Below are 9,386 nucleotides of genomic sequence, written 5' to 3' on the forward strand. Positions count from 1 at the left end.
CAAAACTCATGGTTGATCCAGTAAAGTTATACATTTTTGAAAAGTAAACACAATTTTGAATTCAGCAAGGGACTATATGTGTACATCCTTGCAGATGTTCTCAAAAACTAAATGCTGAATTAAAAAACAAATAAACATGAGCAAGAAAAAGAACCCATTTGTGGCAACATTTTCATCTGTAACTTTGTCATGATGGCCCAGTTTTAAAATCATTAAACTATTACATCCAACAGAAGCATTCTAATTGTGATTGTGGGAGTTTGCAAGTTCCTCAAAAACACTAAATAAACAGAGCCAATTACAGAGCTGCACCTTACAATGATTTTTATTATTGTGTACATGCTATACAGAAACTCATAAGGTAAAACATAAACAATAAAAATGGGTCTGACGGAACCCCATGTGTACCAGAATTGTAAACAAGATACTGCGTTCAGGAAAAGTGGGTATTTGTACACCTCTGAATTGGGATATACCCATACTATCACGTGATTCACAGGCCATTTTTGCAAAGCTTCTTATTTCTTGCACACTGTCTTATATGGGAAAGCCACAAATGCAGAAAAATCCCTAAGTAATAACACATAATCTAATATTCTGTGTTCCCACATGTCTTCCATTAAATACAGTAAATATTTTTGTGTCTGGGGTTAACACCTGCAAACAAAACATGGCCTGGTGACATCATAATTCACCCAGCAAAATCCACACTTTTTTTTAAAGTGAGGGTAGTTGATTATTTTGGTGCCAGCTCGGCCGCCACCCAGAGGGTCCTACTACCCCCAGGCATTTCTGAAAAATAGGCACATGGCATAGTCCAGGGTGGTGTGAATCCTGTGGGTCGCATGACATTTTCATACCCACATTTCTCTGCATACCTCAAACTTTGCCTAAGGTCATGCATATCCCTTCAATTTCTAAGATGTAAAATGCTCAAATCTGCAGGGATCCTTCCTATCAACCAGTTTTCTTCCTCTTAGGCTAAATACAATGAGGGCTGATTTGTGTGGCTGGTCCTAGTGCCCATGAAAACAAAAAAGCCCCAAAATCTAATGTGGAGAAGTCAGTAAGAGGGGTAGCTACAGTATTTTGCCCAGGCCCAGCGGCAAACCAAGGAAACCTACCAAACCCAGGCATTTATGAAAACTAGACAAGTGAGTGCCTCCAGGGAGGTGTGATTATTGTGGATCCTACAAAGTTGTATTGCCCAAAATGTCATTTAAATCATAAACATTGCCCAAAATCAGGTGTTTCCCATGCATTTCTTAGACACGAACTTCTGGAATTGGTAGGGAACCACAACATTTCTACTGCCCAGTGTTGTGCCTCTTGGATCAGTGAAGAATCTACCCCACTTATCACTTATGTCACTTATGTCACTGGTCCTAGTGCCTGAAAAAGCAATTGATCAAACCAGGGCCAATAAGAATCTTCACCTGGGGACTAGGACCAGCCACACAAACCGGGAACTATTTATATCACAACAATTGTGAGGAAATTATATGATTTCAAGCAAACATATTTGCAGAGCATGTGGTAAGAAGACATCATGGGATCCACATGAGGCACACCACCTTGTAGTCCTATTGGATTTTATCTTGCAAATATATCTGGGGTGGTAGGTTTCCCCAAAAACACATTATACACACAGGAAGTGAAAGTGAGAAAAAACAACTTTTATTGCACACCCATCAACTACTCTAGTGGAAACATGATATTAACAATTATTTCAAGGTAATGTAAACTCAGAAATCACGGAACCTATGTCTCACTGTTTGCACCAAATGCTTACATGCCATTCAAGCGCCTTTCATTTATCACACAAAGAATGACATTCACACCACTGTAGTGTCCACCCCAGCCTGGGTACCTGCAATGACTACACCACGCACTGAGCTTACTATTACACATCTTTATTCTTCTGTGTGTAACAGCAAACTCAACATTTTAAAACAAACTTTAATTGCATTCCAACTTAACTCCTATATCATAGCTCTAAGGAGTTTGATTGGATCCAAAAGGGTTCCATTCCAAAATTCACATGACACTACATCTCCCTCATTAAATAATCAGCATCTACATTCACATATTTATATCTCTTGATACTAGTGGCAAGATGTGATGATCTAACCACCTACTTCCCCTCAAAAGTCATGGACATTTAAAGCTCCTCCATGACCAGGAAAGAAACACTCACAAGGCAGGAAAGAGATCAGGCGCAGATCCCCTCTACGCCCACCATCACTAGCTTCCCCCAGTCCAAATAGAGGATGTGAAACTATTGATGGATAAGGTTAAATCAGGCTCACCATTAGACCCTGCCCCGCCGCATATTCTTAAAAAAATAACAAAGTTCTTGCTTCCAACACTAGTTAAAATCATGAACCTCTCTCTTGAGTCAGACTCAGTACAGTATCAGGGGCATGGAAGCTTGCTATAATTAGACCTCTGCTACAAAAAACAATCTAGACCCAACTCAACTAGGGAATTATCACTCCATCTCAATGCTGCCATTTGTTGGGGAGCTGTTGGAAAAACATGTGAATGGAGTGCTGACAGAGTTCTTTGAAACAAACCAATGCCTCCACCCTGCGCAGATGGCATTTCACGCCCAGCACAGCAAAGAATCATCCCTATTAACAATAGTTGAGGAACTTAAAACTATTCTGGATCAGGGAAGCTCCGCCGCTGTACTACTTCTTGGCTGGAGTACAGCGTTCGACACAGTGGACCACCATACTCTGTGAAACAGACTGCTGGACCTTGGTGTCCAAGGTAAAACCCTACAGTGGCTGGCATCGTTTTTGGAAAGTAGACCTTTCCAAGTTATGGAAAACAATCTCCTCTCTAGAACGATGCCTCTGACCTGTGGGATGCCTCAGGGCTCCTCGCTGAGTCCCACACTGTTGAATGTCTATATGGGACCACTAGCACAGATAGAGCAAGAGTTGGATGTCTCTATGATATCCTATGCTGATGACACCCAGTTGGTGATAAATCTTGGCGGTGAACTCTGCTCCGCTCACGAAGTTTGCAGAGTTTTCCACACACCGCGTTACGCGGAGCTCGCAGACTTCAACATCAAGTTGGTGAGTGAGATCGAGGAAAATCCACCTCCTGGTAAGATTTTTCCTCTGTCACACTCGTCAACATCAAGTTGGAGGGTGCAAACGTTGAAAATCAACATCCCGGCGAGATTTCTCAACGCTGGCAGTCAGATTTTTCATTGCGAGTGGTCGCGTATGCTCGCGTCTGCTCGCGCGGAGAAACCGTCCTTTCACTGTGAAATAGTTGAAGACTACAATAAACTAAACTGTGAAAAGAATCTACATGTAATTGACCAAAGGCCTGTTGGTCCAACCATAAATAAAGGTACAACGCTGCCACACACAATAGGATTGTACATTATCTAGGGTGAGACTGTTGACGGCAGTTATAAACTCATACACTTCACACACCCTGCCAGACATATTCCATCAGTCAACAAGCAATACATACACACAAACCCCTAGTCAACCACTACTATGCACAAACCACAAGTTAACCATTGATACGCACACACCACCAGTTAACTGTTACTGGATAACCCTTCCTGAGGAAAATTGCATTCAAACAGCTAATGACGCTCTTGGAATTGGTTTTAGAGATGGGTCCAACCTCCACCCACCTGGACAGATGGTCAAAGAGAACTAAAAAGTACTTGGAGCTGGAAGGGAGAACGTGGAATGGTCCAATAAATCCATGGCAAGTTTTTGCCAGGAGGGGGTACGCAAGATTCAACTGTGGATGTATGACGTTATAACGCATACCATTACAACTACCTACCATTACAACGCGACCATTACAACGCATACCATTACAACGCATAGCGCTTAGAGGTGCTGGATAGTGGTAAGTATAATTTGCTATTCCAACTCCAGTCCCCGTGGACACTAGGGAAGGTGTTGGATAGTAAATTAAACTTATTCCCTATCCTAGAGCGCCCCCCAGCGCAATGCGTTGTAATGGTATGCGTTGTAAAAGTTGCGTTGTAATGGTAGGTAGTTGTAAAAGTTGCGTTGTAACAGGTGTATACCTTCAACGGTACCTTTGAGTACTAAGACTTTGTCTCTGGCATTGCAGCGTAAACATTGCTTAACCAAATCATCTATTTGAATGTCCATTCTGGGCCACCAGAAATCATTCCTGACTTTCCTCTTTGTAATGGTTGCTCCAAGATGACCAGAATGTGCGGTTAGAATGATCTTCTCTCGATAGTAAGAAGGGGGAATGAGCTTATCACCTCTGACTACTTTTCCACCTTCCAGTAAAAGTTTGTCACTGACTCTCCAGCAAATCCAAAAATCGGGTGACAAGCACCTCTCTTTTGGCCAGCCTTTCTTAATCAAAGATGCAACTTCCTTGAGAATAGGATACTTGTCAATCTACGTAATCCAGTCTTCTTCTGCAGAACATAAGTTGTCTTGACCAATAAGTGCCACAAAATACTCCTCAACCTCAGTTTCCCAGTCTTGCTCATCTGAATCGGAGATGGGGAGTCTTGATAGGCAGTCATTCTCTCTACAGCATTTGATGACACACCTTTTCTGCTTAAAGAGCTTTTTTGAATACACTCTGTGGTCTTGGCAAAGTCTTTCATAAATTTTGAATAAAATTCACAAAGACCAAGAAAGGACATGAGTTCTTTCTTGTTTTGAGGAGGGGGTGCATCAACTATACTCTTTATAAGCCCTGTTCTGGGTGTGATACCGTGTTCGGAGATGACGTGGCCTTGGTACTCAATCTCCTTCACTTTTAATGTACACTCGTTTTTTTGTAAAGTGACACCTCTGTTTGCTAAAACATTGAATACCTGATCAATAACAGAATCATGCTCGGCTTGAGTTTGGGTGAAAATGAGCATGTCGTCTTGGAAAACAACAAGATGGGGATTGTGTTGGAACATCTTGGTCATCAATCTTTGGAATACGGCAGCAGCCGAGGTAAGACCTAAGGGAAGGCAACAATATTGAAATACACCATCCGGAGTGACGAAAGCTGTGAGATGTTGGGACTGATGATGTAGTTCGACTTGATGGTAGGCGGCCTTAAGATCAAGTTTGGTATACCATGAGGAGGAACCCAATTTAGCGATGAAATCTTCAATGCACGGAAGGGGAAATCCGTCAACCCAGATGGCTTCTTTAAGGCTCCTCAAGTCGACACACATCCAAAAGTCCCCAGTCCTCTTCTTGGCCAAAACAATGGGTGAAAGCCAGTGAGTGGACTCGACTTTTTCAATATTGCCTTGGTCACATAATGATTGTAAATGCTTGGAAAGATCACCTCTAATGCTTAAAGGGACATTGTGTAGTCTGTGCTTGATGGATACAGCATCTTCTTTGATTTTGATGAAATTTTCGAAGTTTGTGATCTTGCCTAGATGGTCTTCAAACATGTTACTGTACTTGTGTTCCCCAGTAGTGACCGATTGAGTACCGGACAGAGAGCTAATGTTTGTAGCAAGGGTAGTGTGATTAAGGTTGGACTGATTATCAAAAAAAAAAACTGGGTTGGGTAGGCCAGGTTGATAGTGAGGCCAAACTCAGCTTGATGGATAAGACTGAGGACATTGATTCCACGTCTAGCTACATACACTTTGCCATTGATAACTACCCCAAAGACACCTATTTTAGCCCAGAAGTAGCCTAGGAAATCAATCCTACTGCCTTCAAAAGCTACTGTAATTATGTCGGGAGGTAGCAAACTTGTGGTGGACCAAAACTTCAGATACCTGTCTTAATATACAATGGTGATACGCGCTCCTGTATCAACAAGGAGTTGAATATGATTAGTCTCAATAGTAACTTCAACTTCAGGATCAGGAATAGGTTTCGTAATGCATTTATCGGAACAGTTCTTGACTACAACATACTTCTGATTAGTGATATTGTCACCAAATTGGTCATCAGAATCATTAAGTACACATCTTGACCAATTTTACGACATTGGCCACATTGTTGATTAATAGCAGGATAGTTTTCAAAAGAAGAAGCGTGTGTAGATGATCCACACCTAACCCAACTTATTCTAAAGTTAAACTGTCTGTTAGTTGTAAACATTTTTCCACCTCTATTTGGTGTGAAGTTTCTTCCACCCCTAGATACGGTAGATCCTCTGGAGATATTTGGGAGAGAGGGGAAAGAAAAAGAAGGTTTAGTAGTGACAGCCCCGGAAATGGTAGAATTGGATAAAGCGGATTCAAGTTGCTTTGCATCATCCATGGAGCTTTCAATGCTCTTGGCAATGTCTACAGGTTCGTCCAGAGTGGAATCTTTGCAAGTAAGTACTCTTTCTTGTACCTTTTTACAATAACATCATGCAACAAGTTGATCCCTTAAGAGTTGGGATGTAAAGTTATCAAATTCACATTTTTCAGCTAGAACTTTTAAATCAGTAATAAATGTGTTTATGCTTTCATTGGTTTTTTGTGTTCTTGTGAAAAATTTGTATCTGTGTAACACGATATTTTTTGTTTTGGTGAAATACATTTAGTGTAATTGCATTACCGCTATATCAAACTCGTCAGGAGGTGGTGCATAAGAAGGTAGATAGTCGAAAACATTTTGGCCATAAACTCCTAAATGGTAGTACATAAGATTCGTCTTTCTCTCAGGTCTGAATCTTTGACCATCAATTGCGCCTAGGTATGCTTTACAGGAAATAATCCATAACTTCCATTCAAGTTGTGGTTCAACGGGTTCCGGTAAAAAAGGTGCAGGAACTGTAAGACTCTGCATGTCAGTAAAGAGGAAGAATACAAATAAAGAAAGAGAACTGGAAAGAAAAGAAAAAGAAAACGAATATAACAGAGCTGGAAAGAAGAATTACAAAAATATTTTTTCAAAAAATAGGAGCAAATTTGATTTTTAAAAGTACAAATGCACAAGTGATATAGAACTGAATGTGTGTGTGTCACAGAAATAACACACTGAAGAAAATCCACATGAAGAGCTGCTTGTTTGCGCAAAATGTGAACTTTAGTGGAAGGTTGAATATGGCCACAAGATGGCAGAGTTGCGCTAAATTACAGGATGGACGACTGGAGATACACACAAAAAGTTCTTGAAAAAGAAAAAAAAACAGTTTTGTCATAACTGTGTGTGTCAGTGCAAAACCATGAGTAATCTGACACAAGTTGATAAATACTGTGTGTATCAGTGAAGAGAAAACAGCAACAAAATATGCAGACTTTAACCTAGCTTGGATGCTGTGCGTGTCAGCGAGGTTGTAAAGAAAAAGTTAATTGGCATGCAAAAGCTGAGTGTGTCAGCACAGAATGTTTAAAATGTTTAAACAAAACTTTCCTTAATAATGGCGTGTTATGCCATGCATAGTAAATTTAGCAAGCCTGAAGATACTTCAAAGATGCGTCAGCGCTCAAACAGAAACAGCCAATTGTTGTCAACGCTGCGTTCCGTGACGTGATTTGAGGGAGACACTGCATGTCAGTGAGGAGACTGCGCAGAACGTCACAGGAGCTGAGGATGAACGTGAAGCTCCCCCCTGCTGAGAGATAAGAAAGCACATGGGCTGTGGCAGGACAATGAGGTCACACGAGCCGGCAAGCGGTGCTTCAGCACGCGATGCAGCCCGAGGTGGTGAGCGCGATGTGGATCCTTAAAACCTGCCTCCTACATTAGAAAAGGCTAAATACCGGTCGGTTACGGGATAATTACCGATTTTCGGCTGTTACCAACTGGTGTTTAGCTACCTACATCTAGCCCTAAGACACTTTTTCTAACTCTCCGATTTCATATGAAAAACTTGCATTTATCGTTTTCGTTTGAGTGTGTGTTTGGCCGGGGATTGAGGGGTGAGGGTGTTGGTGTTGTTGTTTTTCTTGTTTGTCTTTTAAAAAGCAAACACAACAGAAATGACTACATAAAATGTTACATGAAGAAGACCAAAAAACGATACAGTGTGTTTCGAAATATGTCAGCTAGAAAGCTCTATGGAAGCATTTTGCTTGTGTACATTTTGTTTGAATTAGACTTCTCCAGGAAAAAGAAAGTTTGGATACCTGTTTATATCCTGCACTCTGCAGAGTCTGTGAGAATAAACTGTGCACAATAGAAAAAAGGAAGTGACGTAATGCTGTGCCTGATGGTTGGGGGTGGGGTAGAGAGCGGTGTATGCAACATTGTAAGCTTCCTGGAAAATCACCAGCACCAAGTCCATGTTCACTGAATATGCAAAAATGTGGCCTATGCACGATTTGTCGAATTGTTTTCGAAATGTTTCAAACATTTCTAAATCAATTAGACACATCGTTTGAAGTGAAAAATAATCTACCCATTAGCTGAGGTCATATTTCATCATATCAGTAAATATGAGACATTTTATCCTTGTAAAAATATGCATTCCTGGGAAAAGGCTAACACCTTCACCCCACCTATTTGGACTTGGGTTATGAGGATTCATAATACAGATGTAAATCGATGATATGTTCATGGAAAAGTAAATATGCACAAGTGATCTGAAATGGCTAGCAGCCTTTCATATTCTTATTTGCTGAAAGCAGGCCCTTTCGAATGCGAGCAATGAAATGATGGCCATTTATTAGGACATAAGCAAAACACAGGGCCAGGTAACATATTCCATGGGATGGCCCCTACTCTTGCCTGAGACTGTGCTCTGTTCTAGAGCAATCTTTGACAAAGGAAATGTAGGGAGGCCCCAATTGCCTTCGATGTACTGTGCTCTTATAAACAGGCTTCTACATCAATGTCACAAACAACGCTTACTTTCACAACCCAGACGTCTTGGCATTGCCAGTGCTTGTTGCTAGACTTGAGCTAACTTAAACAAATCTTGCTGTTAGTTATCAATAATGATATCAGCTCTACCTCAGCCCCCTCCCCTGAGACTGAGGCCATTTAAGGCCCCAGGGACTGCGTGTTCTCCTTTGAAAGCAGAACTGAATGGAAAGTTTGAAAGTTTCCAATGCATCTCAACTTTCTTTAATAGAAATGTACTCACAAAAATGAACCAAAATAGATGTTAATGTTTCACAGAAACAATATACAAGTCTGCCCATAAAGCAACAGGGGCTGGTACTTGCAGATTTAAAGTTCCAAAGGTTTGCTGCAAGCACCAAACCAGGCCCACCGAGCCACACATCATCACCACAAGACACTGGAAGCGAGTGGAACCAGAAACCAGCCTCAGTCAAGGGTAACCCTCACAATGTACAAAACGTGAGGTCAGGGCCAGCTTTAACGCAGGTGGCGCTCAGGACAATGAACCTTTTTTAGCACCTCCCCCAATGACCTTCTCTTCCAGTGCCTAGCTGGAGTCAGCAAGTAAAATATCAGGAGGTGTAAGAGCTGTAAGGTATTCACTAG

This window comes from Lissotriton vulgaris, chromosome 7 (genome assembly GCF_964263255.1).
Source record: "Lissotriton vulgaris chromosome 7, aLisVul1.2, whole genome shotgun sequence".
NCBI lineage: Eukaryota > Metazoa > Chordata > Amphibia > Caudata > Salamandridae > Lissotriton > Lissotriton vulgaris.